The following is an 18,883-nucleotide window of genomic DNA, read 5'->3' on the forward strand; positions in this document are numbered from 1 at the left end:
CAAATCCTGCCGCCCCCCGTCCCTCACTTACCTACCTCCGGCCGCTGGAACACGCTGTGACGCACACCGCAACCGCAAGTCGGCCTGGAGCGCGCCTCGGCAGAGAAGCGGGAGGACAGGAGCGTGACGCGCGTGAACGTGCACGTTGACGTTCCCGCACGTTCACGGACCTGAGTCGGCTCGTTCCCAGCTCTGTGTCGGGCTCGTTCACAGCTGCTACTCCCTTGACAGGGAGGAAGGTGACTATAGAACTCGCTGGCGGGAGCGCTTCGCGCTCCAACGCCAGGCGAGCCCTAAAAAGGGGGACCGTCAAGACGTTAAATGTTACCGACCGAATTAGAGAGCGGTGGGATGGAGACATAGGGGATATGGATGACACAGAATGGAATGAGGCGCTGGCATCGCCGAGGGAGGTGGGCATCTCGGCTAGGTTCAGATTAGTCCAGCTCAAGATCCTACACCGCACCTATTACACCAGGACACTTCTACACAGGATCCACAGAGCACCACACCCCTTCTGTCTGAGAGGATGCGGGGAGGAAGGAACTTTACTCCACACACTATGGGACTGCCCATTGATCCAGGAAGTCTGGAGGCAAATTATGCGCACAGTATCCCAAGTCCTTGGGGTGTCACTCCTTCCAGAGCCCCGTAAATGCCTGTTAAACATTTGGGACCCTACTGACCTGAGCAGGTATGGACAATTGTGGGTCACGTTGGCTGTGACAGTGGCCAAAAGAGACATTGCACAGAAATGGGGTGCTCCAGAAGTTCCTACAGTACATGGCTGGATTAGAAATATGGACCTTCTAATGGTAAAAGAGAGGGCGGTGTATGTGCTACGGGCTTGTCCCCGTAAATGGAATAAAGTGTGGTTGCCATGGAATACATACAGGGGGGAACCATGTGCGCCCTTGCCAGAAGACGAGGACTTAGAGTCGGAAGAAGAAGAGGATTGTGAGGGATGACCTAGTATATGAAACTTTGAGTTGTGGTGGGTTGGAGTGGGAACACGATGATGTCTTGAAAGAGTGTACGGAATAAATGCAGTATATGGACAATGTCTGTGCAGGGATGTACCATTCTAGTGTGATGATGACATTAGTTGGGGTTTTTTGTAGATGTGATTTTTGTTTTATTAGTTGAACTTGCTGAACACCAATTGCTATGTTATCAGTGGGCAAATTAAGAACTGGAACAGGGAATGATGTATTGACGAGTAAGGATTTGTGCAATACGATAGCGTTTATTTCCTTCATATCAGTATTAGTAAACAGGACTCTGACATCGGAACACACGGGGGATTATCCGTAACTTTGATACCTGAATGTAACAATGGGAAATTGTAACTCAATGATATTACTGTCAATGTCTTCTTTGCCTTCTTGAAAATAAAGTTTAAAAAAAAAAAATGTTACCGACCGATCTCTCTATTAGATTCCACAGGAAAAGTAGTCGGTAGAGTAATCCTGGAACAACTGCAACAATGGGCTGACGACAGTAAGATTTTATCGGACCTTCAATTCAGTTTCAGAGAAGGGTTTGGAACCGTCGAACAGGCCCTTAATCTAAGTCTAATTGTGTCCAAGTACATCCACGCAAAGCAGGGGACAATGTACATGGTGTACGTGGACTTGTCCTCTGCTTTTGACTGCGTATCACACTCAAAGCTATGGACTCTTTTGCGAAACATGGGGGTGGATCCCCCACTATTGGACTTTCTAAGGGAATCATACACGAATGCCACTGCGAGAGTGCGCTACGGGACAAAGGGTGAGCTCACTCCGTCATTCAAGGTAGAGCGAGGAGTCAGGCAGGGGTGCGTCCTAGCCCCTTTCCTCTTCTCCCTGTATACAAACGGGTTGGGTGAGAGGATGCTGAGAGGGGCGCAGGACCTCCCAAGAATAAACCAACGCATGATCCCGGCATTGCTCTACGCGGATGACGCGGTAATTCTGGCTCGCACCCCCATAGAACTTCAGAAATCCTTAAACAAATATGCTGATTTCATGGGCGCACTGGACTTACATATAAATGTGAAAAAAACGTTTGTAATGGTGGCCGGTGGAGGGAGTAAACGGATAAAGAACATCACCCTCAACAACCAAAACCTTGAGAGAACGCCACAATATCCCTACCTGGGCATAATGATCGACGAGAAACTAAAATGGAAAGCTGCCATTGAGTCGAGAAGGCACCTTTTTAGAAGAGCCAACACTGCTCTGATTAGTTTTTCACAAAGACTCGGAAGGAGATCCCCAGTGGAGATGTTACAAATCTATTCCGCAAAATGCCTATCCACTGCCCTATATGGGGCTGGCGTTTGGGGACATGTCGATACCGCATCTCTACAAACAGCAGAGAACTCATTCACCAGATTCCTCTTATCCGCCCCCAAGTGTTCATCCACATATGCATGTCACATGGAACTGGGAATCCCCTATATTGAGGACCTAATAAAAGTACAGCCATTGCTACTCTGGAGGCGCATATGGCTCTCTGATAAGAACATGTTGACTAAAGCCATCATAGAGGATTCAATGGCCCTCGATAATGTGCACAGAATAGCCTGGCTTACCTACGTCAAGCGATTTTTTACGGACATGGGTTTAGAAAGATTCTACTTCAGTCCACCATCTCTGACCGAGATAAGCAAGAAAGAGCTGAAATTGAGAGCAATGAGCCATCTTGAGTCACTCAGAATTACCCTGCTCTCAAACAAACAATCTGTACAACACGCAAACATGGTACAGTTATCGCTACAAATCCAGCCTTATCTTGCATTGGAAATTAACTCATATGAAAGGATGCTCTTAACTAGACTCAGACTCAACCTGTTTCACAGACTTGTCGCTTTCCCGCAAACGAACATTTGGGAACCAAAACTGTCTGCATGCCCCTGTGACGAGACTTCTGTTCAAACATGTATGCATACGATACTGTTTTGTAAATACTACCATCCCCACAGGAGAACCTGGCTACTCCCATTACTAAAAGACTGGGGCCTTAGACAATGCCATCCGGCCATGATCCTTCTGCAGATGTTAGACTCTGAGCGCACCTGCTATCATGTATTGAACTTTTTAAAATGCATTATTAGACATCGAAGGAATCTTTAAAAGGAAATCTTTTTTGTATGAATTGTTTTAATGCTGTAAATTTCATATTGCTGCTTTTATGGTTTTATAATTGACAAAAACCGAATAAAGAAATTTATTATAAGAAAGATCCCATGCAATTTTATTCACCAGACCAAATACAGTATGGCATAAGTCACATGTCAAAGCGGAAATTAAAAGAACAGATTTTTTTCTAATCTTCCTGTGTTTTTGGGTTGTTCCTTAGATTTAATACAGTTTTAAATCCTCTAACAACATTGAATTTAAGCCCAAATTAGCTGGTGTGGAGCTTCTGGTTTAAGATCACAAGTGCCTTTTAAAATATTGAAATAGCGGCCTCTGCCAAGCTTTGATACCAAAGACTGTGTTTGTTGTTTTGTTACAGCCCTTCCAAGTCCCACTATCGGAAGTAAGTCTACCACATTTTAGTGCTGGTGAGTGCATCACTGCAGTAAAATGCATTAGTCATGCACTTCTAGCGCCCTGGGACCACCACGAGGCGTGCTCCACAAAACTGCCCTTTGATCGATTAAAGAGGTGCTGTGCTGGGCAGAGCGTGCCGTGTTAAACAAAGGTGTCTGTCTTTACATTGCTTGAATCAAGCCGAGCCCGGCCGCCTACAGCCCCGTACACACTTTTCATTGATGACTAGATATGTGCAGACGTTGGTCTCTGCAGGTGCACAAGGCCAGGGTTTTTCAAGCCAGCTCAAGTCACTCTTCTTTCATTTCACCACTGTGCCTCCTTATCTCACTTTTCAGGCCTATGGCAGCAGGAGACAGCTCAGCGCTAGCCTCTGGTGCCTCTCCACCCCCATCCTGCAGGGTTGAGCATAGCCCACTATGACTCTGCTGCAGGGTACAAGTCCTAAAAAAAGAAGTGGGGGGGGGATGCTGACGTCACGTCAGGAAGGGACGTCACGAAAGGTCGCTTACACCATCAGATTCATTGCCTCCCACCGCTCATCCCTTAGATGCGATTGCATCAGAGAAGCCAGCGAGTGAGCAGCGTTCTGAATGAGCTCCGATCTCGCCCCAGAGAGGCCAAAGAGGGAATGTGTGGCTCCATTTGCTCCAGTAACCGAGCTCCTGGTAAAATAAGTGGGGGGGAAGCCGTCCACCCTCGTGGTACCCCGACTCGAGCCCTGCTCCGCTGTGCTTTTCATGCTCTCACCTCAGGTAGGGATGACCCTTTCCCACAAGAAAAATACCGACCAGTAGTTGTTGTTTTAAGAGTCTGAAAGGCCCGGTATGATACTAAATAGGGCTTTAAACAAAATCGTATAGATACATTTGTAACCACTTTTCTGCTCTTGAATTTTTAGGTCGAGCCTAAACAGCGCTTGCGCTGTAGGTGATCTATTGTACCACAGACTGTGGTTTGGCCCCCCTAAGTAGAGCACCACCATTGAAACCCTGGGAGTTGCGAAGATCCTGAGGAAAGCGCTACATGGGTGCTGAGGCCTGCGAGTGACTCTGGGTGCCGAGTAAACCTGCACCATCTAAGACCTCTGTAAATGCTGGAGCCTCTTCAGAGGGCGTTGCGGGGGCACAGAGGCCTGCAGACAGCAGCATAGACACCAGTAGATGACAGATTGAGGTGAGAGGGACCCCTGGGATTAGAAAGGGGGGCCCTGGAGAGGGAGAAGGGGGCCATCTTCCCATCACATCCCCTCCGTGGACTCACACAGCTGCGCAGGAGGAACTGTGCGCAGAAGCCTAATGACGAGGCCTGGAGGAGAGACCTTGGTGGGCCTGCCGAAGGTTTCCCCCGTTGGAATGGCTCACTGGGGAGCCAGCGCATCGCGGTGCCTGAGTAACTACTCTCCTACTGTCTCCTTTGCTTCCCCCTCCACCCCAGTGAAGTTCAACTGACAGTGACCATCCACGGAGTCCATTTGAGATGGCCAGTTGGGCAAGGGGACTGGGAGGTTTGATGGGCGCCAGGCCCTAATGTGATTTTGTGGTGCCAGGAAATGTATTTCATGTAGTATGATCTATGCACCCAGTCCTAGTTACCTCTAAATGTGGTTTTTATGATTATGAGATTATCTTGCATATTATGGTTTATGCTAGTGAGGTTATGTTCCACCCTGTGCTTTATGCCCCTAATGTTAGTGATACCTAGGTGTAGGAAGGGGGAGTCTCTGGTTGGCGCAGTGCAACACTGGCGACAATCAGGGCCTCTCTCTTCCTCGTCAGGGCTGAGGGTTACCTTCAAGACAACCTCTGCTTACCCTCTAGGTAGTGTGGCTTAAGCAGTCTTAGGCTAATCTCTGGGGCATGTAAGGTTAAACATTTGCAATATTACACCGTCACAACCAACCCACCACACAATGACACCAAACTGTATTTGTAAAAATATATTCTCTTTATATAAATTTCAAGCAGGCTTGTAAATACAGTCTTGGTTATTTCAAATGCAGGTTCCAGTTACTCTTTAGGTTAAGTTGCCACAGTTCTTTCTCAGTAATAAGCAATCTTTGTTTAGTGTTATTCCCAAACAGTTCTTTCAGTGTTCTTTCCTTTCAAAGAGAAAGCCTCTCTCTGTTCTGGGGCTTTGGACCCTCCCCAGCCTTCGGAGCGCCTTGCAGCGCCTCTCCTGCCTTCAAGGGTGAAACTGACTCGGCCCCTACCAACTCTCACACATCTCGCGGTATGCTTGGAATGGAGACCAGAGAGGGCCTCGAAGAAACCCTGGGCCTTTTCCAGAGGTGGGGGCTGAGCTCGGAGCAGAGCAGCAAGCAGGTGATCAGAGGAGCCCGGGCCTTTTCCAGAGGTGGGGGCTCCCGGCTGCAGTGAGGAGCAGGGAAGGGTGAGAGGAGCCTCTGGGGCCAAGGCACCTTCAGGAATGCTTTCTTTCAGGAATTGTCAGTGCAGAGGGGTCCCTTCTGACAGCGGAGGATCTCCGGGAGGCAAGGCACCCTTCACAGTGCGGTGCGGCCTCTCCTGGGGGGCAGAGCAAGGCAGGGCAGCCGGGTGCAATTAGATGCCCGGGCACAGGCTGCTCGAGTCCCCGGGATTCCGGCGGGAGGGGCTGAAGTCTCCTCAAGGGCTCCGTGAAGCAGGCAGGGGTAGAGGAGCGGCCGGCCTTAGCCCTGGGGCAGAGAGCGACTCCGGGTGGAGCGAGGCTCTCAAGGGCAAGAGGGCAGGCTGGCTCCCGAGTACCACGGCCCTAGGAGGGGGCTAGAGGGGGCAGACTTCACCTCCGGCGGGAGGAAATACTCGGCCTCAGGCAGGGGACGAGCCAAAGCACAGGAGAACCCACTGGTCCTGGGGTTCAGTTCAGGGGGCAAGCTCAATCAAGCCCTTGGAGAATGTTTAGAGCACAAAGCAGCAAAGTCTTTAAAGCAAGTCTTCTTCCTCTCCTTTCTCAGCAAGGCAAGCAGCAGGCCAGTCCTTCCAGCGTCTCTTCTCCTTCTAGTCGGGCAGAGGTCCTTTGTGGTAAAACAGGATTCTAATTTACAAGGAGCAGGGCTCCTACTTTTATACACAGTTTCTTTTGTTCTCACTGGCCAGGGGGGCCTCTGCATAACTGCTCTCAGCTCCTGAGCACTTGTGGTGGGTACTTCTGCTTCTGCATTCAGTGGGAGGGCAGGCACATCAGCCGCTCCCCAGGGGGGCGGAGCCGGCATTGTGAAGACAGGGGCAGCCTGAGTACTTTGTTGACAAGCTTCGGTCCTTCCTGGGCCAGGTGCAGGCTGAGTCATCAGTCGCTCCCCAGGAGGGCGGAGCCAGCATTGTGGGGGCAGAGCACAGCCTGATGCATCATTCAGGGGAAACTCCCACCACCCACTAAGGTGTCATCCTGCTATTCACAACCTGTCAACTCCCAGCCCTGTCACTCACACACTCAGACAGTCAGATACACACAAGAGCAGAGGCGGGCTGAAATGGTTAGGCAAGCAAATGCTAACTTTCTAAAAGTAGCATTTGCAAACACAGGATATTAAAATAAATTTTACTAAAAGAAGTATTTTATTATTCTGAGTTCAGGCATACTAAACATGAATTTCTACCATGTTCCCTGAGCCTGCTGGGATTATAGAGTGTAATAATTCCAGCAGCCCATCTGGCCTAGAAGGGAACAGGTAGCCTTACAATAGTGAAAAACGACTTTGGTAGTAATTCACTATTAGAACATGCCACACACATCAGGGCATGTTCTACCTTACACTACAATGCACCCTGCCCTCAGGCCTACCATAGGGGTGACTAATATGAAGTTAAGGGAAGGTTCAGGGGCTGGCAAGTGTGTGCACTTGCCCAGCTAGCATGACAGTACCAGACTGCACGCAGGTTCTGCAATGGCAGACCCTAGACACATTTTAAGGCTGCTTCTGTGGGTGGCGCAACCAGCGCTGCAGGCCCACTAGCAGTATTGGCATTCACAAGCCCTGGCACTCCTGGTGCACTTTACTAGGGACTAACAGTAAATCCAATGAACCAATCATGGACATCAATCACATGTACACTTTACAACAGGGAGAGCATATGCACTTTAGCACTGGTCAGCAGTGGCAAAGTGCCCAGAGTCATTAAACCAACAAAAACAGGTCAGAGAGAGTATTGGAGGAAGGCAAAAAGTTTAGGGATGACCCTGCCAAGAGGCCCAGGTCCAACACACAACCCCCTTCCAGCCAAAACGCAGGGTAGACCAATCACCACTGTGATGGGCTTCCCTGCTTTGGGCGATAGAACCTGGACCTGGCCCGCAACAGCAGGGGCACATTCCAGTTCTACGCCAATCTGCACCTCCTTCAAATCCTCTGTTCATACTCTCAGGGTCCACCAAGCCAATCCATGGGAAACCCTTCTCTACACCTGTGGACACCACCTGTGCAGCCTTGAACCTTAATTCGCTCACAGGTGTGTCCCAACAGGCTGACAGAAAAATGTCACAGTGGCCACTGACAGTAGTCAGGAATGAGACCCAAGCCGTACGCCTCTCAGGGCTCTCAAACCTCTGTGGCCTTAAAGAGTGGGGGGCATTAGCCCCAGGTGCTTGGCACCCTTGGTCCACTCTCCCTCCTGTCAGGTCAGGTATGCCATCCTGGCACTGACCCACCAGCCTCAGGTCTGTACCTGACGGCTGTACTAAAGACTGGGGTGGCCTCTCCCACACCCGGTCCTCCTCCTGGGGGCTCTGTACCCTCCCACCTGGAGTGGTACCCCCTTCCAGAATTGTCAGGGCACCTGTGGCAGGTGACCTGCACAATTCGCCCACCAGTTCAGGGGTGCTATCCTGCAACTGGGGCACCAGGTCAGGGGGGACACCCTGCACCTGGCCCTTAAACCTAGGGTCTAAACCCTCAAGTTGACCCGGGGTCAGAGGCGAGGACTCCCTCCCTCTGCACCCCTTTCCAGAGTACTGCCCACTCCCAACCGGAGTGGTACCCCTAGAAGCGACATGGGCCAGGACACTGATTACAGTGGTCCTGCCCTCCAGGTCAGACAACACCTGACCCTGGCTTCTCAACTCAGGGACCCAACCCTGCAGTTGAACACTTGCCTGGCGCACCAGGACTTTCCGGGGAGCACGCCTGCCCCCCCTGAGGGTGGCACATAGCTCATGTGTCGTGCGACAGTCTGCCCGGCGCAGATCTCCCAACCCCTGTCCCTCTGACAGTGCGGGAAGATCCCCCAGGACAGAAGTGGTGTCCCCCTGGTCATTCACTGGGGACGCAGCCCTGCTGGCTGGCCCCTGACCCACTGGTTCTTCCACTGGGGACTCTTTCCCCCTCTCGCCCCTCTTTCTGGACTTCTGCACCCTCCCAACTGGAGTGGTACTGCCAGTCACCAGAACTACTGGAGCCCTGTTTACAGAGCCTCCACGTTCTCTAGCCACTGGGGGATCCCCCTCAGCGGGTGACTCATCCGGACAGCCTAGGCTCCCCACCTGGTGTTCCCTTAAAGAACCATCCAGGCTCTGAGACTGAGGTTGGGCACTACCGGGACAAAACCCATTCTCACTCCTTCCCCTTAAGGACAGGACGTGAGGCCCTACACCCATCTCACTACTACAGGACCTAGCTGGGCTACTCTGCGCCACTTCCACCACTCTGGGCTGGAAGATACCTGAGACACTCCCCACAGGATCACACCCCAATGCCTCTCCAGACCCTCGGGAATCCACCACAAGGTCTGCCTCCAATGTGAGCTCCCTGGGGCCAGAGAACTCACTCTCAAACAGGTGTTGGCATAGCTCTGGAAAACTGGGACTTAAAGTATGCTCTCCCACAATTGGATTACACAGCCCCCTAGTAGGGTTAACCAAATTATCCTTCACCTCACCATCCAGCGCCTCACACACATACTCCACACCATTCTTCTGAGACTGGCCAGACAGTAGCGAACTGTCTCTGTCACACAACCCACACTCTTCTGGGCGGTCCTTACACTCCCCCACCAGGACCTCAACCATGGGGGAATCCCTCCCACCACTAGGACCATGAACTCCTACGCCAGCTACCCTATTCCCTTCAGGGACGCTGCGCACTACTGGAGCTACCTCATGCCCTTGAACCTCCTGGTGTAAGTTAACCCCCTCCAAGTCAGGTGCCATATCTCTAGGTGCGCGCGCTATGCTGTCTGCACTAGATACCTGAATGTTGCTGCCACCATCTGAGCTGGACTCCACCTCCAACTCAGCAAAGCTCAATCTCTGAGCTACACACATTTCTTGTTGCTGGGCTGAAGCCCTCCTGGCCTCAAGCGCCTCGAGCTCCAAGTCAAGTTTCCTCATTCTTAAGTCATGCGCAAGCTCCATTTTCATTACTTCCAGGGCTAACCTCCTAGATTCTAGCTCCAGTTGCCCATTTATTTCCAGCTCTGCCAACTTCAATTCATGATCTCGGGTTGCCTGTCTGTCCGCCAGCTCCTCTGGCGACAGACCTCGGCCAGAAACACTGCTACCCAATGGGGAGGTTGCACCCCTACACTCTGGAGTCAGGGGTCCCTCCAGCTGCTGTTCTGCATCCTCAAATTCAAAATCCTTTCCAGGGGCATTCCTTGCCTTGACCCAGGCCCTCAGCGCCTTTTGGAACTGCTCCCTTCTGGAGAGTCCGGTCATGGAAATGTTCAAATTTTTGCAGAACCTCTTGAGCTGTTTCCTGGTGTAGTTTTCTAGTTTCTCCCAATCACAGTCAATAGAAGAAATGGATGTTGCCCTTTCCATTTTCACTGACACAGGCATGACTTCAGAAACACATGGAGATCTCTTCTCGCAAATCATAAATCAACAAAAAATGTCTGTGGCTTTAGTTACTGGACTGTCATCACTGTGCAATGGTCAGTAGCTAGGGTAAAAACACTGCAAATGTAAATCCGCTATCCTCACCGCTGCGTCCAATGTAGGAAGGGGGAGTCTCTGGTTGGCGCAGTGCAACACTGGCGACAATCAGGGCCTCTCTCTTCCTCGTCAGGGCTGAGGGTTACCTTCAAGACAACCTCTGCTTACCCTCTAGGTAGTGTGGCTTAAGCAGTCTTAGGCTAATCTCTGGGGCATGTAAGGTTAAACATTTGCAATATTACACCGTCACAACCAACCCACCACACAATGACACCAAACTGTATTTGTAAAAATATATTCTCTTTATATAAATTTCAAGCAGGCTTGTAAATACAGTCTTGGTTATTTCAAATGCAGGTTCCAGTTACTCTTTAGGTTAAGTTGCCACAGTTCTTTCTCAGTAATAAGCAATCTTTGTTTAGTGTTATTCCCAAACAGTTCTTTCAGTGTTCTTTCCTTTCAAAGAGAAAGCCTCTCTCTGTTCTGGGGCTTTGGACCCTCCCCAGCCTTCGGAGCGCCTTGCAGCGCCTCTCCTGCCTTCAAGGGTGAAACTGACTCGGCCCCTACCAACTCTCACACATCTCGCGGTATGCTTGGAATGGAGACCAGAGAGGGCCTCGAAGAAACCCTGGGCCTTTTCCAGAGGTGGGGGCTGAGCTCGGAGCAGAGCAGCAAGCAGGCGATCAGAGGAGCCCCGGACCTTTTCCAGAGGTGGGGGCTCTCAGCTGCAGTGAGGAGCAGGGAGGGGTGAGAGGAGCCTCTGGGGCCAAGGCACCTTCAGGAATGCTTTCTTTCAGGAATTGTCAGTGCAGAGGGGTCCCTTCTGACAGCGGAGGATCTCCGGGAGGCAAGGCACCCTTCACAGTGCGGTGCGGCCTCTCCTGGGGGGCAGAGCAAGGCAGGGCAGCCGGGTGCAATTAGATGCCCGGGCACAGGCTGCTCGAGTCCCCGGGATTCCGGCGGGAGGGGCTGAAGTCTCCTCAAGGGCTCCGTGAAGCAGGCAGGGGTAGAGGAGCGGCCGGCCTTAGCCCTGGGGCAGAGAGCGACTCCGGGTGGAGCGAGGCTCTCAAGGGCAAGAGGGCAGGCTGGCTCCCGAGTACCACGGCCCTAGGAGGGGGCTAGAGGGGGCAGACTTCACCTCCGGCGGGAGGAAATACTCGGCCTCAGGCAGGGGACGAGCCAAAGCACAGGAGAACCCACTGGTCCTGGGGTTCAGTTCAGGGGGCAAGCTCAATCAAGCCCTTGGAGAATGTTTAGAGCACAAAGCAGCAAAGTCTTTAAAGCAAGTCTTCTTCCTCTCCTTTCTCAGCAAGGCAAGCAGCAGGCCAGTCCTTCCAGCGTCTCTTCTCCTTCTAGTCGGGCAGAGGTCCTTTGTGGTAAAACAGGATTCTAATTTACAAGGAGCAGGGCTCCTACTTTTATACACAGTTTCTTTTGTTCTCACTGGCCAGGGGGGCCTCTGCATAACTGCTCTCAGCTCCTGAGCACTTGTGGTGGGTACTTCTGCTTCTGCATTCAGTGGGAGGGCAGGCACATCAGCCGCTCCCCAGGGGGGCGGAGCCGGCATTGTGAAGACAGGGGCAGCCTGAGTACTTTGTTGACAAGCTTCGGTCCTTCCTGGGCCAGGTGCAGGCTGAGTCATCAGTCGCTCCCCAGGAGGGCGGAGCCAGCATTGTGGGGGCAGAGCACAGCCTGATGCATCATTCAGGGGAAACTCCCACCACCCACTAAGGTGTCATCCTGCTATTCACAACCTGTCAACTCCCAGCCCTGTCACTCACACACTCAGACAGTCAGATACACACAAGAGCAGAGGCGGGCTGAAATGGTTAGGCAAGCAAATGCTAACTTTCTAAAAGTAGCATTTGCAAACACAGGATATTAAAATAAATTTTACTAAAAGAAGTATTTTATTATTCTGAGTTCAGGCATACTAAACATGAATTTCTACCATGTTCCCTGAGCCTGCTGGGATTATAGAGTGTAATAATTCCAGCAGCCCATCTGGCCTAGAAGGGAACAGGTAGCCTTACAATAGTGAAAAACGACTTTGGTAGTAATTCACTATTAGAACATGCCACACACATCAGGGCATGTTCTACCTTACACTACAATGCACCCTGCCCTCAGGCCTACCATAGGGGTGACTAATATGAAGTTAAGGGAAGGTTCAGGGGCTGGCAAGTGTGTGCACTTGCCCAGCTAGCATGACAGTACCAGACTGCACGCAGGTTCTGCAATGGCAGACCCTAGACACATTTTAAGGCTGCTTCTGTGGGTGGCGCAACCAGCGCTGCAGGCCCACTAGCAGTATTGGCATTCACAAGCCCTGGCACTCCTGGTGCACTTTACTAGGGACTAACAGTAAATCCAATGAACCAATCATGGACATCAATCACATGTACACTTTACAACAGGGAGAGCATATGCACTTTAGCACTGGTCAGCAGTGGCAAAGTGCCCAGAGTCATTAAACCAACAAAAACAGGTCAGAGAGAGTATTGGAGGAAGGCAAAAAGTTTAGGGATGACCCTGCCAAGAGGCCCAGGTCCAACACTAGGAAATTAGGGTCTAATATTAGACTGCTAAGATTATGGGCATACAATGCGTTTGGCGCCTAATGTAGTTTTTTTTACAGGCTGATGCTAGGTACAATGATTACCAGTGGTTACTGGCCGTACGTTTATGATCTGTTTTACTCTTACTAAGTACGCTCTGTGATGGTTCTGACAGTGGTCCAGTTGGCCCTTTCATGTGTAAACAATTCCCTTGAAAATATGATCTAGTGCCAGGTGGCACCATGTATATTATGTGATTACCTAGGTAAAGGGCGCATCATAATACTAACAGAATCATAGAGACTCCCAAGCAGTAAAGCTTTCTCAACTACTGGAATCTGTTCCCCCATCTTCTCCTGCTCGGAAGTAACAACCTGTCCCTAATCGCCTCACTTCCCAGACTGCACATTAGTTCAGATTTCACCCGACGTCTGGAATATGTGCCCCCTTTCTGTCCTTATACTTCTCCTCACCACCGCCTTCCTGATAACACCCCTCTCTTATTCCCACCACCCTCCTCCTCCTCCTCATTTTCCCAACATGGCCACCACTCAAGTCTGGAATTAATTGCTTTAAAATCATTTATACTCCTTACCTGACTAAAGCTGCAGCAAAACGATTCAAGCATAACACCATGGAATGTTTCCCTGATTCCCTTTTTGTCAATCGATTTTACAATGGTCGTTAGGGGAGGCTCAAAAACTATTTCATTTTCTTCACTCATGACATCCCCTCTTGGTCCATCAGCTTACATAACTCCCTTAACGTCACCTCCTCCTCCTCTATCCCTCATGGGTAACAGCTAAAAATCTCCCCCTCTGCGTGTTTCAACAGCTCCCTCACTATCTCACTCTATAACAACGGTACAGTCATGATCCAAGCCAAAGACACCTGTCTCTCTTTCTTTGACCACCTCTTCCCTACTCCCCTCCCCTGTGACCGGGTTGTCCCCTGACTCTTCATCTAGCTCCACCCATTACTCCCTCTCTCCGCCCCTGACCCCCCTACACTCCAATAGGCTGCACCCTTGGGAAGCACAGGTCGACCCTCTTCCCTCCCACGTCTCCTGTGCCCTCCTCTCCCATTCTTCCCCTCTCACAGCACGCACCCCCACCCCCGCCCTTTCATCACCTCAGCCGGACCTCTAGCTAATCCGCTCCTCGGCCAATCTGCACCATCCAACCTCATCTCCTCCCCCCTTTCCCTACCTGCCATCCCCATTTTTAGTCCACCTCTCCTCCAACCTTCCCCACTAGTTAACTTTCCTTACATCTCCCTTATTCCCTCCTCTTCTCTTCCCCTTCCTCTCTTCGCTATGTACCCCAATTTCTCGACAAACCCATTGAATCTCTTTTTCCCCCCATACTGTGCTACCCCCTTTTTCCCCCTTGGTAACCCTTTCCCTTTCCCTCCCTCTGGCCTAGCAGAACCACTTACTTTCTTCAACTTCCCTATCTCCCAACCCCCTCACTCCGCCAGATGCCCGTTCCCTCACAGCCACCTCACCTAGCATACAGGACCTCTCCAACCCCCTCCCCTCGCTTCCTCCCAAACCTCCTTCATTCCTATGTCTCCACACATTCCTCCCCTCTTCCTCCACCCCACCGCCTCGCTCCTCACCTACCTCCCCCTAATTATGTCCTTAATTCCTATCCTTCTTGCAACACCAACAAAGACAACTCTCCTTTCACCTCTGATGCACCAACGCCCGCTCTCAACCACCACCTTTCCCCACCTCTGAACCCTATACCCCAACTCCCCTCCAGTCCCCTGACTTCCCACTGCCAATTGCACCCCCTCCTGTTTCCATCGAGCCACCCAACATGCCGTGTTCTGCCCTACTCTCTCTGGAAAATAAGCTAGGCTCTCTCATCACCTCCATCTCCCAACTTGAAGCTACCATTTCACTTCTAAGCTCCAAGATTTCCACTTTTCCGTACACCTCAATTCCTTTGGAAAACACTCTCCTTCCCACAAGATGCACCTCGCCCCCATAATAGCCAAGCATAACCTGTCGCCTGCAAACACTGCTAACTCACACAAGCCCTCAAACGCCACCCTTCTTCCACTTTCGTCTCCAACTAGTCCTACTATCTACACTATTCCGACCATCTCCTCTGTCAGAAACACTCATCCACCTAAACCCTCCCGAGCACCCTCGTATAAGTACAATATTCCTATCCCCCCTCATAGCCCAAGTGCCCCGTCACCAAAACAGTCTCAACAGAGCTGCACTGTCAACTCCACAACTGCAGATCTGCAATAAAACACAAACTTGAAATTTCCGACACCATCATACTTCACAATATTGACATGCTCTTCCTCACAGAGACCTGGTTCAACGATACCGCTCACTCTATGTTTGATCTCCTAGTACCCACACGCTATTCTATATTTAGAAATTACAGAATTGACAACGTTGGGGAAGGTGTTGTAGTCATCTTTAGAAAATCCCTTCAACTTAAGGCTTTTCCTAACAGCTCCTTCCTCACTTTTGAAAGCCTATCCCTTGTACTTCAAGTGCACCACCGCTCACCCCTCAGATTCCATGCCATTTACCGCCCGCCTTGTAGCAGCCCCTCGTTTATGGGGGAACTCACTGACGTCATTAGCGACCAATACTCACAAAGTGACAATCAGATCTTCGTGGGTGACTTCAATCTCCACTGGGGCTCGTCTCAAGACTCTTCTGCGAATTTTCTGGCCACTTTCCTCTCTGCAAACGATCTTATCCAACACTGCACAGAAACAACACACTCTAAGGGCTCAATCCTGGACTAGGGTAATTTCAAAAACAGGCATGCTTACTACCGCTACCCCTATTCATGTAGACTTGTCTGACCACCTCCTCACCCCATTCTCCCTTCACCTATCACACACTATAACTGTCGGCCAACCTAAAAGGGCTACCTCCTGGTTCCGTCATACTAAAAATATTGACCTTGCTACCCTCTGTGAATCAGCTTTGCTATCACTTCCAAGGCTAGACCCGAACCTAGATGTTAACAAACTCGCCTCCCAAAGCCTCACAGTACTTACAGTCGAAATCAATAACGTCGCTCCTCTCCAAAGCAAAAAGAAAAGGCCCTCTCCCTCAGCACCTTGGTTCAACAAATCCCTCTATGAAGAAAGGAAGTACCTTAGATTCCTGGAGAAACAATGGAGACAAGCGCCCTCCACCTATAATTTGGCCACGCTTCGTTCAGCAAGATCCGAGTACCACAAGCACATCTTCCTTGGAAAAGCGACGCACTTCAGAACCCTCCTCGACTCAGCCAAAAATAGACCCACAAAACTATTCGATCTCATCAAGAAACCAAACTGCTCACCCCCAACCTCCAAGTTGGAGGATTCTACAAAGAAAGCAGCGGAATTCGCTATATTCTTTGACGACAAAGTGAAATCACTTGTGGATCAGGTCAGTCATCCTTCCCCTCCAGAGGAGCGCAAATCCTTAGCCATTTGGCAGAACTTTGACCCCATCTCCGAAGATGCCCTCCTCAAATGCATCCTCGAAACAAGGCCCTCTAACCATTCCCTTGACCCCGTCCCTAGTGCCATTGACTTCTATACGCATTCTCTGTCCTATTGGACCACTTTGGTGAACCTCTCCCTCTGTCAAGGGTCCCTTCCTGTTTCCTTCAAAACTTGGCAGGTCACCCCTCTGCTTAACAAACCCACTGCTGATGCGAACGACCTCAACTTCCGCTCCATCACTAACCTACCTTTTCTAGCAAAAATCACATAAAGATGTGTAGCGAAACAACTCTCTCGTCATATCAAGGACAATGATATTCTTGACATGTTCCAGTCCAGCTTCATTCAAAACTGCAGCGCTGAAACAGCCCTGCTGCAAGTGATTGATGACGCGCTGAGGATACTCGATTCTGGAGAGTCTTGTCTTCTTATTCTCCTTGACCTTTCTGCAGCCTTTGACACTGTCAATCACAACACTCTCCTTAACACTCTTCAACAGAGAATGGGCATGGAGGGCACTGTGCTTAAATGGTTTGCTTCCTTCCTCTCTGATAGATCCCAAATGATCAAAATAGCGAATAGTCTTTCATCTCCTTTGGCGGTAGGTCAAGGTATTCCTCAAGGCTCTATACTTGCACCCACATTGCTCAATCTCTATTTAGGACCATTGGGAAAATCTCCTAAGCAAATCCAGGATCCACTATCATCTCTATGCGGAAGACACTCAAATGTACCTCAAGGTTGCCTCCATTCACGACCTCTCCATCCTAAGCTCTACTCTCGACTCCATTCAAAACTGGATGTTAACTCATCAACTGATTCTGAATCCCTCTAAAACTGAATTCCACCTCCTCCCCTCCTCACTTTTTCACTTTCTCCTTCCCCGGTTCAATCATGGATGAGTCAGATGAATCTACTTAACAATAAACCCATCATTGTCAACAGCGCAAAATCCCTTGGTGTTATACTCGACACAAAACTCAATATACTCTCCCACATAAATTCCATTGCAAAGTCTGCTTGATACCAACTATGCCTTCTTTGGGGGATATGTCGCTTCTTCCCGGAGCATGATCTTAAAACCCTGGTCCAATCGCTGGTCCTCTCCAGACTGGACTACTGCAACTCTCTTCTTACTGGCCTCCTCAAATCCCACCTGTCCCCCCCTTAAATGTGTTCTCCATTCAGCAGGTGGTTTCATATATGGGGCCAAAAGAAGCGACCACATCACACCCATTTTATCCACCCTCCGTTGGCTTTCCATCGAGGCAAGATCTATCTACAAGACTGCCTGTATCACCCACAAAGCCTTGCACTCCTCCTCTCCTCGCTACCTGGTGAATAAACTGAAACTCTCTGGAGGCTCTAGACCATCTCGTAATGCGGAAAATCTACTACTTGAACCTCCCACTTTCAAGAAGAAAGGTCGATGGCCCAATCCTTTTCAGGCAACGCGGTGAGAATCTGTAACTCACTTCCGCCTCAGCTCCGGACTACCACCTCTTCCCAGGCCTTCAAATCTGACCTCCAAAGCTCTCCTCCTTCAAAGACACTTCCAAAGCTAATTCACGCCCTCTCTATTATCTGAAGGAAGACCTTCCATTATAGGAAAGTCTGTTCTACAGGACTATAGAAGTGTCTTCCCAGTGTGTTCTTGTGGTTTGACTGCCTGCCATTTATTGCAGTATTATACTTATACTTGTATTGTCTACTCTTTTGTAACATGCCCATGTCACTTTTCCTCGTGCAATGTATCGTTGCTACCTCTTGTATTTTATTTTGTTTGCTTTTGATACTTGCAAAAGTGCCACCATTGCCTCATGTAACGTACCATAACGTTTGTTCTTGGGTTTTGAGTATCTGCCATTTATTGCAGTATTATACCTCTACTTGTACTTTGTACGCTTTTGAAACATACACATGTCACTTTTTTTCCTCTTGTAACGTACCATTTGCTCCTCTTGTATTTTGTTGCTCACAATTGTCACCTTTGCCTCATGTAACTTAACGTTTGCTTTTGTAATTTGTTCACTTGTAATCTTCTCCTCATGTATCAGTTCTGCTCCGATTGTGAAGCGTTCTGACACCTTCGGGTAAAGTTCGCGCTGTATAAAAACGCATAAAATAAAATAAATACTTTGTGGAGTAATTGAGTATTGGCTCGGGCGCGCACACGTGCGTGTCTTTATCGGACACTTTGTGCTGAAAAGCACCACCTCTCTCACTGTGCATTTGAATGAATGAATGAATATTGGATTTATGCCTGTGTCCCAAACCCCTTCAGGCTCCATTCTCTCCTCCATCCCTACTTTTCTCGTCACACACTTCCAAACAGGCCAACATTTTAGGACAGGGACGTGGGAGATTGAAAATAAAAAATCGGGAGAATAAAAATTCCCCATTGACTTCCATTGTAGAAAATGCAATTTGAGGCGTCCA

At 49.9% G+C, this 18,883-nt stretch overlaps 1 protein-coding gene across 2 annotated transcripts in view; it reads right to left on the bottom strand.

The window, feature by feature from the left end:
- LOC144826579 (uncharacterized) overlaps window positions 1–18,883 on the bottom strand; it is a 125,432-nt gene that overhangs the window by 106,357 nt on the left and 192 nt on the right. The window contains exon 1 of one of the 2 annotated variants that reach the window (XM_078685192.1): window positions 15,594–15,706. The exons of the other annotated variant lie outside the window; for it this stretch is intronic. The gene's annotated coding sequence lies outside the window, so the exon portion shown is untranslated. Of the gene's footprint in view, window positions 1–15,593; window positions 15,707–18,883 lie in introns of those variants that run through there. 2 annotated transcript variants of the gene reach the window in all.

This window comes from Lissotriton helveticus, chromosome 1_1 (assembly GCF_964261635.1).
Source record: "Lissotriton helveticus chromosome 1_1, aLisHel1.1, whole genome shotgun sequence".
NCBI classification, from domain to species: domain Eukaryota; kingdom Metazoa; phylum Chordata; class Amphibia; order Caudata; family Salamandridae; genus Lissotriton; species Lissotriton helveticus.